Source organism: Zonotrichia leucophrys, chromosome 3, assembly GCF_028769735.1.
Source record: "Zonotrichia leucophrys gambelii isolate GWCS_2022_RI chromosome 3, RI_Zleu_2.0, whole genome shotgun sequence".
Taxonomy (NCBI): Eukaryota; Metazoa; Chordata; class Aves; order Passeriformes; family Passerellidae; genus Zonotrichia; species Zonotrichia leucophrys.
Window position 1 is genome coordinate 111,816,914 of NC_088172.1, and position 20,213 is coordinate 111,837,126.

Genomic DNA, 20,213 nt, shown 5'->3' on the forward strand with positions numbered 1-20,213 from the left:
CCCAGATCCGGGGTGGCAGCAGGGCCAGGGCAGTGCCCATCCCATGTACTGGCATTACTGGGGCACCTCCAGTGCTGGGGACACTTCTGGGACAAGGACACTGCCCAGGGAAAGGGATGGAGCTGGGGAAGGGGCTGGAGCACCAGGAGGGGCTGAGGGAGCTGGGAAAGGGGCTCAGCCTGGAGAAAAGGAGGCTCTGGGGGAACTTTTCCCTCTCTGGAATTCCCTGATGGGATGGGGAAGGCAGGTAGGATCAGGCCCTGCTCCCAGGAACAGGGACAGGATGAGAGGAATGGCCAGGGCAGGCTCAGGTTGGATAATAAGGAATTTCTTCACTTAAAGGGCTGTCCAGCCCTGGCACAGCTGCCCAGGGCAGGGGTGGAGTCTCCATCCCTGCAGGGATTTAAAAGCCCCGTGGATGTGGCACTTGGGGACACGGGGCAGTGGTGAGGGATGGTTGGACTCCGTGATCTCCAAGTGCTTTTCCAATCTAAACTATTCTCTGATCCTCCTCCAGGGACACTCCAGCATGAAACCAGCCCTTGCCTTGTGCTCCCTGCCACTAAGGGGACTCCCCATCTCCTACCAAAAATCCCTCAAGCAGTTTGCTGTTGGATTTTCAAACTGGGATTTTTCAGACAGGGACTGCAGAGCTGAGAGAGGGAGAGGGACCAAGGCCACCCCTTCAAGCAGCAGCCTGTGAAATCAGCTCACCCATGCCACAAATTTTAAATTTGAAGGTCAGTGTCAACAAGTACCAGGCAGTGCTTCCCTGCCTCACAGGCACTCTGCCATACACGCAGATACTATGGAAACCTTAACCTGTATATCCTGAGCAGGAGGAGGAGGAGGTGACAGAAAAGCTTGGATATAATTCCCTCTCTCCTCAAAAGACTCCACATAAACACACAAACAGCCTGAACAGGGAGATCTCTTGATGCACACACAACAGCTTTTGGTAACCAGGCTAAGAATAGGTACAGGGACAGCAAAGTGCCCAAGTGAGACTCCCCTGCACAGGAACACCGAGCTCACAAGAAGCATTCCCAACACTGCTCCTGCTTTAATCGGTTTGGAGGCGAGGAAATTCACTTTGGTTCTTTCTCTAACACTTGCTCCAGTGCATTTGTCAGGCAGCTGCCCCTGTGTGTCCCAGGGAGAGCTCTGGGACCGGGGCTCGCGTGTCAGCGCACGCAGCCGAGATCAGAGACGGGCACGGAAACAGGAGCCGGATCTGTCTGCACATTCCAGTCACTCCTTCCAAGGCAAAGGAATCACACAGAGACAGGGTCAGGGCAGAGCCTGGCTCATGCTGCTCTCAGCTGCCCATGGAGATGCTCCTGGCACTGCCACCTGAGCAACGGCACCTGGAACACGAGCTCAGTGAAACGCCCAGCGCACACCAAAACTTCCCCAACATCTCGTTTATAATTCTGTAGCTTGGCCTTTCTAATCAAAATCATCACTGTCCCAACAAAGTCATTTCCAGAGAAAGGGCAGGGCTGATCCCTGAGGGATGGAGGGAGATCAGTTGTGTACAAAATCCTTGAGGTACCTGCCAGCTCCAGCTCAATCCTTACTCCTCACTAACTACACCCTTGAGACTCTGGCAAAAGGCTTCCTGCTATTCATCACTGCCACAAGGTGAAAACAGAGGCAGAAAACCCTGGAGGCAAATGCAAGAAACCAACTGCAGGATTTCTTTGAATCTTTTTTTATTACATCTTGATTTTTGTTAAAAATGCTCGGATTCACATCAACAATGACACTTTGAAGATGTTACTAATTTACAGCTTTCCCTGTGAAGAACGGCAGCCTCAAACCTGTTTTAAAGGTAAGGAGTGTAAGAAGTTTGTGGACTATCACAGAGCCCAGCAGCAAAACAAACCAAGATGCTTTTGGGTCCAGCAAATCTGACCTGCTCTGCTGGAAAGGAACAACCTCAGAATCAGCTCCACCTCCTGCTTTTAACAACCACCCCACAAGATCGGTACAAGGACAGCTCTCCCCTTTCTCCAGGTCCTTGTTTTTGTTTCGGGATGCACCCTTGAGAACTTTGCAAGGCAAGGCTTAACAGCTAATTGTCAGCTGCCACAGGAATTAGTGGCACCTTTCCAGGGCATCCATCTCTGGCTGCTTTTCCAATAGCTGGCTCCTCCTCAATGCCCACATTCAAATGATGGCACACAAGGTAGGCGGCAGATTCATTTAGAAGCACCAAGGTCTTCCCAGGAGAGATGCCTAAGGAAAGAAATATCTCAGCTAAACAATGCACGGGTTGGCTTTTTTTCCTTCCTATTTGCTATGGAAGTGCTATCTTTATTAATTATCTGAGAACCATGCTAACCTATTCCCTGACATGTATTATTAGATGTACAATGCATTTCTGGGAGTCAACGGGCTCCTGTATCAAATGATCAGCAAATTACCTCTAATGAGGAAGATAAGATCGTACTGTTCTGACTTCTGCCCACCTTCTGGTCACACATCCCAGCTTTGATGTGTGATGGTTTGGGTTGGGAGGGACCTTAAAGCTCATCCCATTCCACCCCCTGCCATGAGCAGGGACACTTTCCACCATCCCAGGTTGATCCAGCTTATATCAAAGGTTTCCAACCCTGCAAACAGAGAGGGAATTCGGGACTGCTCTGCTTAGACCTTCCAGACCCCTCAGAAAGAAGCTCACAGCATTTCTTTATATATTTAGGCTCTGCTCTCAACTCTGAGGCTCCCCACTTGTTTGGCAGCTTCTCCTCATCACAAGCTCCAACGCTTCCCCGCCAACCTTTTCCAGGCATCATCTGCGTGTCAGCAGCACTCCCCAGCATATCCTCCACTCCCCACCCCACCAACACAACCCAGAACGCACCACTTCCCACTGAGTGCCTCCACGGAGCAGAGCTGCAGCATAATGACTTCCTCGTGCCCGTAATAGAAGCGCTGAGAACGCGCACGGATCGCAGCCCGGGCGCTCCCGCGTTACGCACGGTGCGGAGGAGCTGCATCAGGGGGAAGGTAAAGGAGCTTTTCCCACGTTCACTGACGTGCTCAGCTCCATCAAATGCAGGCCCCAAAGGTTGGAAATGGAGATGTGCTGATGGGACAGTAATGGAGGATGGTGGATGGTTTTGATTGTATTGTTTTTATAAGCAGAGAAGCCAATTTTCAAATTAAGCGTCCAAATTTGAATTCATCATTTCTTTGTCTGGATTTACAAAGCACCCAACCTGTCAAGAAGTGTTCCCTGAGGAAGGCAATGCATGGGCAGAGCAATGCACTTCCTGCTCTGTGGCACTGTGGCATTTAACAAACAGAACTCACTTCCAGGTGAATCCATGGATGCCAAATATCCCAGCACAGATCTGAGATGACTTTGTTACACTGAACAGGAAAACAGAGATTATCAAACAACATCATCCTGAGGCAGATGTTGGAGCCCACACTTGAGGCAAGGCTGGTACCAAAACACAGCAGGAAGGAAAACAAACCTCAGGCTGCCTGCACTGTCACTGTCACTGTCCCTCAGATTAAAGTCACGTGAGAAGGTACCTGGAAGTATTTTGAACCATAAAAGAAAGCATTTCATGAGACAAGACAGGTAAAGGACCAAGCAGCTGGGCACTGTGCAAAGCAGGGGAATAAAAATGTCAAGAAGTGTTCCCTGAGGAAGGCAATGCATGGGCAGAGCAATGCACTTCCTGCTCTGTGGCACTGTGGCCTTAAAACAAATAAAACTCACTTCCAGGTGAATCCATGGATGCCAAATATCCCAGCACAGATCTGAGATGACTTTGTTACACTGAACAGGAAAACAGAGATTATCAAACAACATCATCCTGAGGCAGATGCTGGAGCCCACACTTCAGGCAATGTTGGTATACCAAAACACAACAGGAAGGAAAACAAACCTCAGGCTGCCTGCACTGTCACTGTCACTGTCCTCAGATTAAAGTCACGTGAGAAGGTACCTGGAAGTATTTTGAACCATAAAAGAAAGCATTTCATGAGACAAGACAGGTAAAGGACCAAGCAGCTGGGCACTGTGCAAAGCAGGGGAATAAAAATGTTACTTTTGCACTGGGGAATGTTCTTAACATTTCCTGTTAGAAGAAACTTGAAAGTGTTTCTTAGAATCCATGGGTTAATCCCGTGTTCTGGTACCACTCACAGGCAGACATTTGCATTAGAAAAGTGGCACATTTCCTTAATGCATCAAAATTCACAGGGAAAGGGGAGGGCAGAGGACAGCAGAGCAAACACAGACTCCAGGCAACAAAATTCCAGTCATTTAGGAAGCTGAGTGTAAGAGCAGAAAATCTGAGACTCATTAAGAATATTTGCTTTAAAATAGTCTTTGTGTCCATCAGTGGCTACAGATGAACTGCTGGTTTGGAGGTTCAGGGTTCTGTCCCACACAAAAACAAAAACCCATACAGGATTGATGTGATTGATTTATTAGTGTCAATGTTCTGTATTTCACTCAATTTTACCCTTGAGGAACAGATCATTTGTAGTGTGATTGGTTATGTCAACATAGCCCTGAGAAACCATTATCCATTTACCACAATTAGCAGGGACAGATCATCAAATCCCAGAATGGTTTGGGTTGGGAGGAACCTTAAAGCTCATCCCAATCCACCCCCTGCCATGGGCAGGGACATTTTCCACCATCCCAGGTGGATCCAAGCCTGGCCTTGGACACTTCCAGGGATCCAGGGGCAGCCACAGCTCCTCTGGGAATTCTGTGCCAAGGCCTCACCACCCTCCCAGCAAAGAATTCTTTCCTAAAATCCAACCCAAACCTGCCCTCTTTCATCCCACATGGATTAGTCAGAGCTCTAAACTGGTAACAGGCACCAATTAACAAACAGCAATGACTGCACAGAAACGGGATTTCAATTTGCACTTCAAACCTGGCCCTGCAAGTGCTGCAATAACATCAATTTACCTGGTGGGCCAGGCTTCCTACCCCGGCATCGATGAGCTGCACATTGTTCTGCCTTTATCCTTCCTAAAGAAACCCCAAAACCTCAAACTGGCTTTGCACCTCCTCTCTGGCAGCATCCACCACCACGATTTGCATGTGCTGAGCTGCAAAAGCCAAACTGAAGCACGACAAACCCCAGTGAGCAGCACTTTCAGGTGTTCCCTGAGAAGAAAATTCTGCTTATTTTGCTTGTTGGAGGTTTTGCTTACTAAGAGTAAGACCAAATACTCCACCCTGAGTTAAAATCCCAGTGTTAGGAGCTGCTTCAAAATGTTCACAGTCTGCTCCTTCTCAAAAAATAAAGGTATTCAGCACAGATTGCAGGAAAAATCTCTGGTGATGAGACAGGAGCCAATGACCATGAGGTCCCTTCCAGTTCACTGCTCCTGTGGGGTCTCCAAAGCAGAAGAATTGTCTCTGGAGCAGGAAGCAATTCACAAAGGGCGCCGTGATCTTGGCATCAAACAGGTAACAGCTGTGGTGAGCTGCAGTTCCCAGCCTGGTGAAAACATGACTGTGGGCAGCAGGAGAAATGCCCTGGGAAAACAGGCAAGGCAACTGGGAGAGGTGACAGGAGTCAAAGAGCAAGGAGAAAAAATCAGGCAGTGGAGACTGGAAGGGAAAAACAACAAATACACACAAAATATACACAGCCAGAAGGGGAGAGACACTAAAAACTTAAGCTGAAGGTGTCGTGGCATTTCAAGAATTAATAGCTGTGGGAAGCAGGCTCAGGAAGGGCTCTGGCTCCCCATAAGCAAACAAAACTTGGGAATGCATCAACAACATCAACTCATCAGCTAAACAGTCCCAGAGATGCACAAATATTCAAGGGAAGATGATGATGATGATGATGATGATGATGATGATGATATCATCTTTCCCAGGACATCTGAACAGCACACAAACAAACCTCCAAATTGTTGAGACCCAGCCTAAGTGAAGGCGATTCAACAATCATGTTTTACTTGTTCCCAGCATTTGCTGTTTTTGCTCTGACTTGACAACTGCCAAAATCCATCCTCACGTGTAAACAAACACGAGAGCTAACAGTCCCCACTTGAAAAATCAGAGGATTCCAGAAAACTGCTCTGGACTTCCCTTCTGCAACACAACATCAAGAAGTTCAAGAAGTGTCTGTAACCACAGCTGAGCTGCCGGAAAAATCTGCTCAATGAAGGCAGGCAATTATCCCAGCTCCAGAATCCCTGAACACCCAGCTGAACCCATGCAAAGTTCCATTTCTGGAAGGAGAAATGGAAAAGCAGAGGCATCCCAAAGGCCTGAGTGGGCACAGATAACACTGCATGATAACAACTGGGCTCTCAGATGGAAAGTGAAGTTAAGGGATTTGTCAGGGGGAGATGAATCTCTCTCCCCATCACCACATAATCAGACTGTGGTTCATTTCTGCTGCTATTTCTGCATAGAAACGAGTTTAAGATTACTCAGTACTTGATAAAACCCGCCAACCCACGTTCCAAGATGTTACTATCTCGGATATCAGAGATTTCTCCATGAGAACAGAAATATCTCAGATAATCACCTGCATGTGACACTCCTCTCAGGAAACAAAGTTACTTAATCTTCTTCACACACATGTGAGGCTGGCAGCACAAGAAACCCAGGCACTTTCAAGTTATCATATCACGGTATCAACGCACGCGGTCCATCAGACTCACATAAAAGCAACAAGAGGTCAGAAAGTGGTCAGTGCTTGGATTTTAACACACACACAGCAACAGAACAGCTTATCTAAAGTGCTTCTCAGCATCTCTGTGAGTCCTTAATGCCATTTGAACCATTTCCAGCCCCTTCAGGCTCCAAATTGTTTAGGTTTGGACCACTGTAACGGGGTATTAGCCTGTCAGCATTAAGTTGTTATCACCACACAGGTAAAATTTTTGGTAAAGACCCCAATGTTTTTTGAGCAGGAAGGGACCTCATGTGGGAAAAAATAATAACACAGACCTCAGCTTTAGTAAATAACTCACAGGAGCGCAATACCAGCCACGCTAGGAAGGCCAGAGCGAGGGCAGCCTCGTCCTTGCTGTCCTCACCAGCTCACAAGGCAGAACCCCAGCAAGAACCACAGGGAGCACAACTCAGAGTGGGAGAAATGGGGCTGCACTGGCCAGGGTGGACGTGACGGTCCCTGAAACGCTGGGGATCCACAGACGGGACAAGAAGGTCTCAGGATCCTTGCTGGATGCAGGAGGACGGGCAGGAAGGCTGGAGCCTGTCAGCAGCACCTGAGCACCACAGCCCTCCTGCCATGAGGGTCCCCAGGCTTGTGGGGAGCCCTCCACAGTGTCCCTCACTCTGTGAGACCCCCACAGCGCCCCTCGTGCTGTGAGGGACTCTCACAGCCCACCAGCCATGGGGAGCTCTCCCAGCCTTGCGGGGGTCCCCCCTTGCAGTGTGACATCCCCACAATGCTTCTCATGCCGTGAGGTGAGGGACTCTCCTCACAGCCTCACCAGCCCTAAAGGAACCCCCAGCGCTGATGGAGCTCCCGTACCGTGCCCCCAGCCCTGAGGGACCCCCTCATAGACCTCCATATCTGAGGGACTCCCCTCACAAACCTCCATTCCTGAGGCACCCCCTCACAAACCCCCATTCCTGAGGGACCCCCTGACAAACCCCCAACCCTGAGGCACCCCCTCACAAACCTCCATTCCTGAGGGACCCCCTCACAAACCCCCATCCCTGAGGCACCCCCTCACAAACCTCCATTCCTGAGCGACTCCCTCACACACCCCCAGCCCTGAGGGACCCCCCTCACAAACCCCCATCCCTGACGGACCCCCCTCACAGACCCCCCAGCTCTCAGGAACCTCACCCCACCGTGCCCCCAGCCCTGAGCTACCCCCTCACAAACCTCCATCCCTGAGGGACCCTCTCACAAACGTCCATCCCTGAGGGATCCCCTCACAAACCCCCATTCCTGAGGGACCCCGCTCACACACCCCCAGCTCTCAGGAACCTCTCCCTGACGGATCCTCGCTCATAGCCCCCCCAGCCCTGACGGATCCTCGCTCACAGCCCCTCCACCCCTGAAGGATCCCCGCTCACAGCTCCCTCCACCGCTAAGGGATCCCCGCTCACGGCTCGCCCTGCCTTGAGGGACCCCTCTCGCAGTCCCCCCAGCCCTGAGGGACCCACGCTCAGAGCTCCCCCGGCCCTCAGGGACCCCGCGCCCCCCTCCAGCCCCTCAGGGACGCCCCAGCCGAGCCCCCCCACGCCGCCGCTCCAGGGGGCTTCCCCCGGACTGTACCATTCCCGCCTTACCCGGCCCCACGGGCTGCCGCGGGGGGGGTTCCGGGGGGGGGGGTGTTACCGCTCTCCCACCTTCCTCCCCCTCTCCCCGCGCGTGGTACGGTCCGCTCCTACCTCTCGGCGCCCTCACTTCGCCCTCCCGGCGGAGCCGCGAGTGGCTGGGGGGGGAGCCATAGCCGCTGCCTCGTCTTCCCGCTCCGTCCGCCCTCCCCTGCTCCCCCCCCCCACGGGCCGGACACAGTTGGTTTATTCCGAGAAGCCGGCCGGTCTTCTCCCCTTAAACCGCTGGGTCTCGCACGTCTTCGGCCATTTCCGACCGAACCGGCGGAAGTTGCCGAAGTGGCGGCGGAACTTAACGAAGAGAGGCGGCGATAGCCGAAGCGGGGGCGGAGATAGGCGAAGCGGGGGCGGAGATACCCGAAGGGATGAGGGCGGGGAGCAGCGAGACTCTCGTCTCCGGAATCTGCCGGGAACAGCCGAAGCTTCCCTCAGCTCGGCTCTCGCCACTGCGCACGCGCATTGAGCCCGGGAGCGTTTTCCCGCCGAAAAGGCGGGCGCGCCCCCCCGTCCCTCACACCCTCCGCTCCCCTCATGGAGGAGCCGCCATGTTGGCAGGGGGCGATGCTGCCTCCAAGGGGCAGCCGCAGCTCGGCCCTGTGAGCAAGCAGCTCTGTGTGTCCCCTAAAACCCTGTCAGAGTGTCCCCCTGGAGCTCAGACAGTCCATGCAGTGCTTTGTATCCCCCAAGAACTCTGTGAGGATGCCGCCATGGAGCTCCATCATGCCTCAGCCCTATAGTGATGTGGACACAATGGTTGCCACTGGACCGCTGAGAGACGTCCAGGTGCCTCCTGGTAAAAGGGGTTTGGAAAACAACTGTATTGTGGGAAACTGAGCAGCAGATACTAAAATATCACTATGGTTTGGAGTTTGTTACAAAATAACATCCAGATCCACGCTGGAGGGTTGGCGTGAACAGCGTCAGTGGTTAAACGTTGTGAAGTCACAGAAGCCATGAAAAAATAAGCGAGTACCAAACATAGCATGCAACAGATGGTAACTGAAGCAAAAGAGGGGGAAAAAAGCAATGAAGAAATAAAGGAGGAAGGGGAAAGGCAAGTAACAGTGCCAGCATCTTCTCACAACCAAATCACATCACACGGGTCCAGTCCTCTGTTTATGCATTCTAATTTTATGTATTAGGAGCTCCATGAAAGGCATTTGTATCTATGGCAATCAAATCCCACACCAAAACACACAATATGACAACTTTGGGGGAATTAGAGAGTTTTTCAATGGGGTTTATCTCCAGGAGTAAAGAGGGTTGTGTGTTTCTGGCCAAAAAGCTCCAAGAATCTCAGCTTTAATAAAACATGAGCACTTCAAAGCAGCGAAAAACCACTTTTCCATCACTCTGCACTTTTTAACAGTCATTTACACATGTGTAAAGAATGCAAGGAGAAACTAACTTTTATTCTGAGATGAAAAACCAGCGAGGGGTGAGGCGGGGGCACAGGTCTGCCCTTTGATAAACAATAAAAAATCCAATCTTGCCACAGGGAACACACTGTACCGAAAGGCAGGAATAGGTACTGCAGGTTCAAAGGAGAAACAATCATTTTTATATTTTATCAGGACAAAAATTTAAAAAAGACTATGACTGTGGCACAGTAGAAAGGCTAAATTAACATTCAAATCACTGAACACACCCACGTTGTCCTACCACACACATCTGTTCCCACCGTGCCATGGCTCGGGGGTTTTGTATTCCACCCTGATCTGCTTGGAGCTCTGCAGGAAGAAATAGGGGGACAATCATTCCCTTATTCCCTTCAGGTCCTCACTGAGGAGGAAACACCAGTGGAGAATCACTTCAGGGATAACTCAGGAGAACAATTCCTCTCCCAGCTCCCAAAAGAAAAGCTGTCAGGATCAGTAGTCGGTGTGGCAAGTCTTCCTTTCAGGAAGCACTATCAAGGCTATTACAGATTATACTGACAGAAACACCTTCAGATTTAATCCCCTTTCTCTGTGTGTTTCCCCTTCTTCCTCTTACAGGAATTGGTTTTAAAGAGAAGTTTTTAGCTTCCCTTCTACCAAGTGAAAAATCCACTGCTCCTTTGCCTTCTGCTTATCCCAAAAGAAAAACTACTGTATTCAAATACCCTCATTTCCCACCTTTTCTGCCATCTGGGCTTTTATTTCTCATATACATGTAAAATTTCCACATCAGAAATGGATCCTAAAGGGCAGGGTCTATAATCTATGATTAATAATTATTTAAACAAGAAAATAAGTTGCTGATAAAGTTGCTCAGCACTTTCCTGGCAAGGAAAAGCCGTTCACTCCTATCAGCTTCCAAACCTGTTTTCCCAAAGGCACAGACTCAATTCACACTGCCAATCCTGTTAGAGACTTGGAAACTCCATGGTGACCTTGAGTTGAAGCTGACAGGGTGAAGGACTAAAAACACTAATCCTACTGTAGGGAAACGTGCAAATGTAAAGCAAAGCCACCTAAAAAGCAGCCACAGTTTAGATCTTGGCCTTCTGTTCAACCTTTAGGAATAAATTCTTCCCTGTGAGGGTGGTGAGGCCCTGGAATAGAATTCCCAGAGAAGCTGTGGCTGCCCCATCCCTAGAAATGTCCAAGGCCAGGTTGGAGATGGGGCTTGGAGCAACCTGGGGTGGTGGAAGCTGTCCTTGCCCATGGCAGGGGGTGGCACTGGAGGAGCTTCAAGGTCCCCTCCAACCCAAACCAGAGTGGGATTTGCTGACAGAATGACTTCTTTAGACACCTCTGTATCATTTCAGGCTGGGAACCTCCCTTATATTCATTGCCTTTCAAGTTACTCTGCACTTGGCAGCTGCAGCTGAACACAGTGAATGCCATCACACCTTTGTGTCCTCTCCATGTAAATGGTCCCCACTTCCCCTCTTTTCCTTTCCCCCTCCACATTCCCTCTTCCTCACCCCACTTCCTCCTGAGCATGGCTTGAATCCCGGCGTCTCCAATCTGCTCTAAATTCCATTGAGTCACTGCAGGCAGGTATTCAGGAGTTTCAGAGCCAGCTAATGCACATTTCCATGGCACACTTCCATGGCCTGAAATGAACCCCAGAAAAACATGGAACAACGGTGGCAGGGAGGACCCTGAGCTTCCATCTTTTCCCTGCTGCAATCTTTCTGGTACATCTTTTTTAATCTCTTTCTCCTCCTTTTCCACAGCAGACGGCACCAAGGTCGGACCATCTGCGGGTTTTACAAGTTCCATGGAATGTTTTCAGACCGCACTCTTAACCTCAGACACTCCTATCGGATTTCAGAGGATTCAGCCACTTTTTAGCCCCAGGGTGCTGTAGGTGCTAAATAGATTATCTGCATCTCTCAGCCACTACGGAGCAACTCCACAGCAAAGCTCAGTTTTTAATCCTGCTGAGACTCCGACTGCTTTTGGCCATCAGGTATCCCAGGGCTTCACGGGAGGAACTGTTAATCTGGAATGCTGGCCAAACTCCAGTTTAGGTAATTATATTCTGACAATTTACATTTTCCCTGCAGTTTTTTAATGGATATGGAATTTTTCTTTTCTTCCCTTCCTTTATGACAAAAAAGCAGTGGCCTGGTCGCGCTCCTGCTGTTGGAGCAGCTGCCAGGCTTTGCAGCTTAAGTAGCTGCATTTCAGTGGTAGGTAAAGGCATCTCAGTACAGTTAAATAAAGCCCTTTGAAGACCCCATGGGCACGAGGAGTATTGTGAAATGCACCCCACTGCTGGCCATAAAGCGTGGCAAGGGCTGGGACGTGAAATGAAACACCCAGGAGCAGGATCTCCTGGCAGGAGCAGGAAAGGAAAAGTCAGCACAGGAAGGGACACACAGACCCTTCCCTCCCAAATCCTAATTCTGCTTTGGGCCCGGCGCAGCCCCAGCTGGGATCCAAAGAGCAAACACAATGAACTGGCAGCATCCTGCACACAGGAACCAGCTCCTGACAGCAAAAGAAAATAAGCTTATAAAAGTAGTGGAAGCTTTTGGCAAGATGCTGGAGGACACTGCCTGGTGCTTAAATGGGATGAGGAAAAGAAATGCCTGTTCCCTTGTTAATGAGGGCACAGCTACTGGATTTATTTTACCTGGCTTTGTAAAAGAAGAATCATTGGGCAAGAACTGGAGTAGAAGCTTTTGTTTGGGTGGGATATTATGGGTCACACTCTGAGTATGTCAAATTGTACTGCCACATGCTTGATTAGGGACAAACATTCTAGATAAATTAATTAAATGATTGTATTATCACAGAATCACATAGTGATATGGGTTGGAAGGGACCTTAAAAATCTTGTTCTAACCCTATTACCACAGTGCCTTTTTCATAAAACCATTCATAACCACTCTGAATGGTTATGAATGGTTTTGAAGATCTTTTCTTCAGCTTTCTAAAAGGCTCATTTTCCTATTTCAGCAACAATTCTTTAAGTTCTGATGGATGAAGACAGTGGTGACAAATAAACCATGAGATTCTGGATGGATTCAGACACGTGTAGCTTTCCCTCCTTCCCAGATCACTGTCAACCAAAGGCTGCTACCAGTACTAGGTGAGTATTTTTCACAAGTAGTTTGTTGATTAAAATATGTTTTTCCCCATCCCCAAAATTACCAAAACTTAATTTCAGTGTGATGGATCACTCCTGGTTTTGGGGGAGCTGGACGTGGTGGGAGAGGGTAAAGGTAGAGCAGATCTCCCTCCCCTTGCTCTGTAACAGCTCACAGTAATTCTACACCAATCCAGCATCAAAAGAAATTATCTAAATAGAACTTACCTACAGAAATAATTCTTAAAATCCCATTAAGAAACTTCCATCTTGCAATACTCCTGGAAATTGCATGGACTCTTAGGAAAGATGGAATCCAGAGCAGGAGGCAGCAGCCCAGCCTGGTGACAGCCAAACAAAACTCCAACTGGATCTTGGCAGTGGCTGAGCAATGGCACAAAATACCAGCACTGCCTCTCTCCTCAAGGCTCCTTCCCCCTCCAAACCCTGCTGCACTCAGGAATCAGCTGCATTTCTGGAAAATTCCCTTGAATTCCTGGAGAATTGCAGCTAACCATGCTTCCCCTCAGCACAGATGCTTTGAAGTTTTCCAGAGATACCCAAGGAAGAAGAACATCCAAATACCTACACCAGCCCCAACCTCCACCCTGGAACAGATGGTGGGGTTCTAAATACAGGCACATCTGGTAACCACTGGTATGAAAGAGCTGGCAGGCATCAGCTTATTCTGCTCTACTAAATATTCCATCACTTGAACTGTGTTTAAACAGAAGTTAAAAAGAAACAATCATTTTGCTTGTCTATAACACAATCCCCAAACACCTACACATTGTAACTGTGGCATAGCTCGGCCATTACACTCTTGTCTACCAAAAGCACTTTTTTGTTTTAATTAAGCACTCAGCACTGTCTAAACTTAAATTAAAAGTGACTGCAAACCAAGCAGTTGGGTAAAGTACAAAAGCATCGTTTTCAGCATGAGCTTTGTTGCACCAGACTCGAGGCTGTGATGCTCCAGCATTTCAGCTCACCCTCGAGTCCACCCAATTTGAGGGGCCTTGACAAGGCTGCCAGATTGCTGAGAATCCTTGAGACAACTGGGGGAGCACAGGCTCTGCTCACACAGACCTGTGTGTTTGAGCCAGCTGTTCCATTTCTCCCAAAATGTAAACCAGGGATAATTCTTCCCTGTCAGGAAAACAATCTGTTAGAAATTATCATCATCCTGTAGTAAAGGCAGCTGGGAAATCCTTCTGCAGGTGGCTGGGGAAAACACCCACCCTCAAAATCAGACCTCCAGCCTGCACACTACCCATGGTCACCCCAAATCCACTCCCCAAACTCCACTGAAATAATCTTTTGGGACATTGTTCCACAGTTCTTTCTGTGAGCTGAGTGAATCATCTGTGTTTGCTAAAAATCCAAAGTGATAGCAGGCATAAAACGATCGTTGTGGATTAGAGTCACTGTGGGAGAAGGCTGTAAAAGCCTGTCTGCTGGGATTGTGCTAGAGGTCCACTGGAGACCCCACCACTGGGTTTGGATGTGTGCAGAGAGCTTTTAAAAATGGCTAGAGAGAAAAAGAAATACTCGGAGGAACTGGCTGATAAGGGAGTCTTAAATTGCAGATATAGAAAGAAGAACAAACACCAACAGTGGGGCCCTGTAAATCTGGGATATAAGAGCCAGCAGACCTCAGAACAAAACAGGCACTGAGCAAACCAGAGGTGATTCTGAGGGAGGCTTTTGGCAAATAGTGAGGATGCTGGAATAAAAGCCACTTGTGATCACTCAATTCAAGCCTGTTTTCCACACATTGACTCAGTTTAAGCAAAATAAAAGCAGGTCTGCGAGGTTTTCAGTTTCAAAAAGTTGAGGTAATTAAGCGAGCTAGTTTGAGAGGCTGAATGGCTGAAAGGCTCCGATGAGAAGACCTTGAAACCAAAAAAGAAAAACCATCTGCCATTTACATCCTGAATGGAGAAAGTGAATAAGAAGCACACGTGGGCAGTGAGGAGAACACGCTGGAGATGGGAGATAGTGAGGGTCAAGCCCCCAGGCTGAATAGAGATGCTGCTGCTGAGTGAGGAGAGCACAGGGGTGAAGGGATGGTGAGCTCTGACATCCCACAGCCACGTCTGAAAGTGCCTCTGAAATTCTCCTATAACCACAGACATCCCAAATTTCCAGTGTCCCTCTGGAATCACAGAGACGTCCAGGCAGAATATCCCTAAGGACAGAGGATGGGGACGACAATGGCACACAACACTGGAGAACTGAGCTGAATCAGAACATAAAAAGCACGGAAATCCTGAGCACAAAGTGCCCATGAAATCTAAGTTACACCGTGCTAAAACAGCCTGGCACTGTCTTTGATAAAATAACCATGGCCTCCTGACAAAAAGGCACTAAAGTCTTATTTATTGGGATTTAGTAAAGCAACCAGAAATCTGGGGACTATTTGTAAATGGGGAAAACGGGGATCGATAACGAGAACGCCGGGATCGATAATAAACACTCGTGTGCCTTAAGTGCTGCAGGTTTTTAGAAAGCACCCTACAATGATAAATAACAATAAATAATTGTCAGTGTTTTGAGCACAATCTATTTCAAGGCCTAACTTTACTATACAAAAGGCTTTAAATTTTAAAAAATAGATATCTAAGTAGCACAGGCCTGCTGCCAAAGCTGACCACTAAACTGAGGAAGCAGGTGGCAGCTGCTGCTTTTTCCCAGCTCAGAAGGTACTTCCTCCTTCCCACACTTCACCCAATTCAGTTATTAATGCATTTGAAACAGCAAAATCCACTGCAAGCTGAATCAGAATGAAAATATTTCTTAAAATGTAAACCTTCCATGTTTTTTTTTCATACCTGCAGGATTCTTAAGTGTATTTGCAAAAGCGCAGGACCGGAAATCCAGAGTCTGATCCCTTAATACTGAAGCCAAGCACATTGCATAATCCCATTAATACATTTATCAGGCTCCATCTTCACAGCAATCAGGTTTTTAGCCCTTTACACAATTCCCATTAGAAGGCTCTTCAAGCACCTCCCTGGGTTTGAAGCTATTCTGCTCTTTTCCAGCCTAAACTTTTTCTGAGCCTTTTGTTCTTGTGCCAGAATTGTCATTTAACTTAAATAACTCTTCTCCCTCTCTGGTATTTACACCAGTGTATTTATAGAGGAGGAATCTAATTTCTCTCTGCCTTTTTTTGTCACCACATCACCGTCCAGGTTCCTTTAATCATTTTGGGAGCCAGATTCTCTGTTCTCCAGATCATTTCCAGCAGATGCCCTCAGCTGCTCCTTTTCCAGCTGGAATCAATCTCTCTCCTATGGACAAGGAATGCAGAATGCATTTTCAGCCATGCCTCACTAAAACCTCTTGCAGTGGCATTCGCATTTCTTTGTCACCAGTGGGAATAATTCAGGTGACAAATGTGATCCCAGATGAATCTTTATCATCAGGACATCAGATTTATCCTATGGTTGATTAATACATCCCAATGCCCACACAGAACCCCCAGCTTTCTCTCAGGGTTTGCATTACAAGAACTCACATTTGCTTACAGACAAATGGTCCCAAAGTCAGTCATTCTTCTCCTGGGATCTCCTGGTTTTCCTTTTTTTGATGATACCTCCAAATCCCATTAATTTCTGCTCTATCATTAGTCAATACCTTCATTAACACCAGGCTTGAGACCAGTCCACGAGGAACACTACTGCTAACTTGCCTGCCAATCCTTCTTCAACCATCCTGCCTTTTCTGCCTTTAATGCAGGATTTATTGATGCAAAACAGGAGCAAAATACTTCAATTCTGATTGATTTAAACTCTCTTGCTTTGCATTTTTTGATTTTTTTTTCTTTAATGAAAGGCTTATTTTTGCTTGTGGAGAACAACAAAGGCATATGTCTTCATAAATCAGGCCTTTGCCTGAACTGCCAAGCTGCCCTATTTTTACAGTTGGGCATCTGTAAAAATTAATAAACTATGCAAGTCAACACATTTGATGTTAAAAATGGTAAATGAAGTTTCTTAATGACTAGTCTGACTTTTTCATTGTACTTTGGGTTTATTTCACAAATTTAAAAAACAATGAAAAAGACATGTTGAACTTGTAGTTAAATAAAATTAAGCTAAATATGCTGAATACATAGTTTAAATTAAAACAAACTGGTTTATTGTACAAAGAAATTCTACAACCTATAAATAGAACAAACTTCTACCTATTCAGCATGTCTTCAGGTTTCTAGAACTTGAAACAAAATTAATTTCTATTCTCATGCAAAGGAAGAGCTGATGCGCAAGTAAAATGAAAAGTGGCAAAAACCGCTTGGCTAAACATTTTCTTTAACCTACCTGTCAAGGAGAGGACACTCACACAACCCAAACACAGCCACTGTCCTCCTCCCATCCTTTTTTCTCTCCCCACAAATCCCTGCCTGCAGAGGAACTGCAGAAACTCATGGGCTGACACCACCACAGCAGCCACAGGCAAGGAGGATTTTGGGTGCAAGAGCAGCCAAACAGAGCTCAGGGAGAGGGGCAGAGTGGAGAACAAACATGGGAATCTCTCCTGCAGCTGCTGTGGGCAGGGTTTGACCCAGCTGTGCACAGGCACTGCTACAGGTCAGGAGCTGTCCCAGCAAGCATTACCTCAGTGTCAGCCTTACAAAGTTTCTTCAGCTTCCTCATCAGAGAGGGAAGCAGAGAAAGTGATAACATTGTCCAAATCTTCATTCACCAGGCCTGAGGCACTCTGAGATCCCCCAACACGTGGCAATGTTTTTGTTTAATCAATACCACTATTGGCTCCCTAGAGTGCAAGAGCAAACTGCCATTTGCCCTTCCAATTACAGCAAAAACCACTACATACATAGAGATTTAAATCCAATCAAATTTAAAGACGAAGAAAAATCCTCCCTTTCTCCCACTACCAGTGACAGAACAATGCTATGCTCTGCCTTTTTTTTTTTTTTTTTTTGGTAATTAAAAATAGACTGAACTTTAGGAGTGTTATTGCACTTGAAGCAGTAGAATAAAGTGCATCATAAAAAGATGCCACTGGGATCGGTTAAAGCCAAGAAAATTGAAAACATTTTGAAGGAAGGAAGCCAAAAACACAGAACCAGATTTAAACTTGGCTTGTGCTGTGGCAGGATGCCAGGGGAAGCAGAACCGGCTGGGGGAGCGTGGAGAGGGAAGGCTCCTGCTGCTGCAGCCCATGGATCAGGTGAGATGGGCCAGGTAATGGGGGGCACAGCTGGAACAGCTGGGGGAGACCAGTGAGGCAAAGCCCCCTGCAACCAGCTGGGCTGGGAAACGCTCTCATCACATTAAGCCATGGCATTAATAAACACTGAGCTGTAATCTACCACTTGCAGCCTTCAAAGAGCTCTAAAGCCAGTGACTAATTCTCACAACCACCTCCTTAGGTGCAGGAACTGTTTATAAAGATGAGAACAAAGGCAAAACGCTGAAGTCATTGGCCACAGCTCCTAAAAAGCAATTTTTGAAACCAGAGGAGCACGAGGCTCCCAGTGACACAGCCCCCTCAGTAGGTGGAACTTGCCTCGTGTTTCTTCGACAGCAGGACACATCTACAGCCTACAACACTTGTCCCCAAACCTGAAACTTCACATCTGAAGTTACTCCTGTAATGTGTGAGGCTGATTTTGTATCTTTGTGCAGGCAGGGAACAGCAGAGCAGGAGAAGTAAAATGGGTGAAGTGATGCTAGGATGGAGACCAACAGGAGGTTCTGGGCACTAAACTCACATTTCAGCTTATATGGTTTAAATAAGGAATAAAAGCACCTAGCTATGCCTCCTCACTAAAAGGTTGGTAAATCACAATTCTTAGATTCTCTCCTTCATGTCAGTGTTTCCTCCAGCAAATAAAATTACCTTAAAATTTACAAGAAAGCTTTGAAACAGATTCAGGTTTATGGCAAGCTCTTGGAGAAAAGATGCACAGAGCATCTCTGTTACCAATGCTCAGCTCAGCAGAGATCTCCAGAGGAGACCAGAACTAAAAAATATCTTAACAAAATGCCAGAAACAAGAATAAGTTACTAAAGGGAAAACAAACCCAACACACTTGTGTTTCTAAGCACCTCAACAACGTTATCAATAAGCCCAGATGCAGCCTTTCCACAAAAGCTGCGGTGACAATCGATTCAAATGGATGGCACTTCTGTAATGCCCCTATTTGACTCTCTCGAGCTGAAGCAGATAAAAATTCAAAGATTGGACTTCCTTGGTATTTTTATGTTAATCTGCACAGCTTTAGGGAAATTGTTGCGCCTCGACTCCAATTCACTCCGTGCAGTCAGAGCCATTCAAGTACCTACCAGCAATTTTCATACCCCTCGAAGTCTATCTCATAAACTGTCATCAACCCAATGCATTATCTTGCCTGAAAAAATCTGTCAGGAGCACCAGGCTCCCCCTCGGCTCAGATAAGCAGAGCAGACCTGACTCAGGCTCTTTTTTCATTTCCCCTTTCATCCTGATTTGTATTGTCTCCTTTACAATTTATTTTCCTGTTTAGCACATGATCAGGCAATGTATATGTATAATGAGTGTGCAAGGGACAACGAGAGAAATAAAGTGGTTTTAATCTCCACCTATCCCTCTTTCTAACAGTTCCTTTTGCTTCATCTTTTTGGAGATATTTTAGCATTAAATTCAAATGAACTCTCCCTTTCTTCTGCTTTTGTTGAAAGAAAACAACAGGACACGTGAGAAACCCAGGTGGGAGGAAATGCTTTCCTGATCCGGAGCACTTGGGCTTGCTCAAGCCTTTTGCTGTGTTTCTGCAGAAAGCAGACGAGCAGCTACACCTCACTCCGGGCTACTTTTGCCTAAACTTCCACTGTATTTAAACTGAAAATCGGTTTTATTGCAAATAGAGATGGGCATCCACGGGCCCGAGGTGTGCCAGGGCAGCGAAGGGCCCCGCTCTGGCTCCCGTTTGTGGAGCCCATGAACAGCTGGAAGATTTCCCTCCTTCCCTCCCACCTGAGGACTCTCTGGTATCCAGCTGGAGCTCCACCCCGCCCCGAGGCTCTGTGAGTACCTGGGCTATCCCTCACGCCTGTTTTTCATGAACTTACACAACCTTCATTGCCCTTCAGCCCGGCGTTTCTTAGTCAGGCTTGCCCGGGTTCAGAAGTTGTTGGGGTGGCACAAACATGGGGTGATTGGGTGAGACCGAGGCTCATTTTGTAACAAAACAACGCAGATGTTGGCTTTTGTGTCACAGAGCAGAGATCCCAAGCAGTGAAACAACCTCGAGATTTAGGTGTAACCACGCAGAAAAATCAGTGTTTGGATGAACTTGGCCAAATGTCTAAAATACCACACTGATAAAGAAACCACCAACCCAGATTTT

The 20,213-nt window shown here is 47.6% G+C and overlaps 1 protein-coding gene across 8 annotated transcripts in view; it reads right to left on the reverse strand.

The window, feature by feature from the left end:
- EXTL3 (exostosin like glycosyltransferase 3) overlaps positions 1 to 20,213 on the reverse strand; it is a 158,534-nt gene that overhangs the window by 128,228 nt on the left and 10,093 nt on the right. For 6 of the 8 annotated variants that reach the window (XM_064709975.1, XM_064709969.1, XM_064709973.1 and 3 more), the window contains exon 1: positions 8,381 to 8,624. The exons of the other annotated variants lie outside the window; for them this stretch is intronic. The gene's annotated coding sequence lies outside the window, so the exon portion shown is untranslated. Of the gene's footprint in view, positions 1 to 8,380; positions 8,625 to 20,213 lie in introns of those variants that run through there. 8 annotated transcript variants of the gene reach the window in all.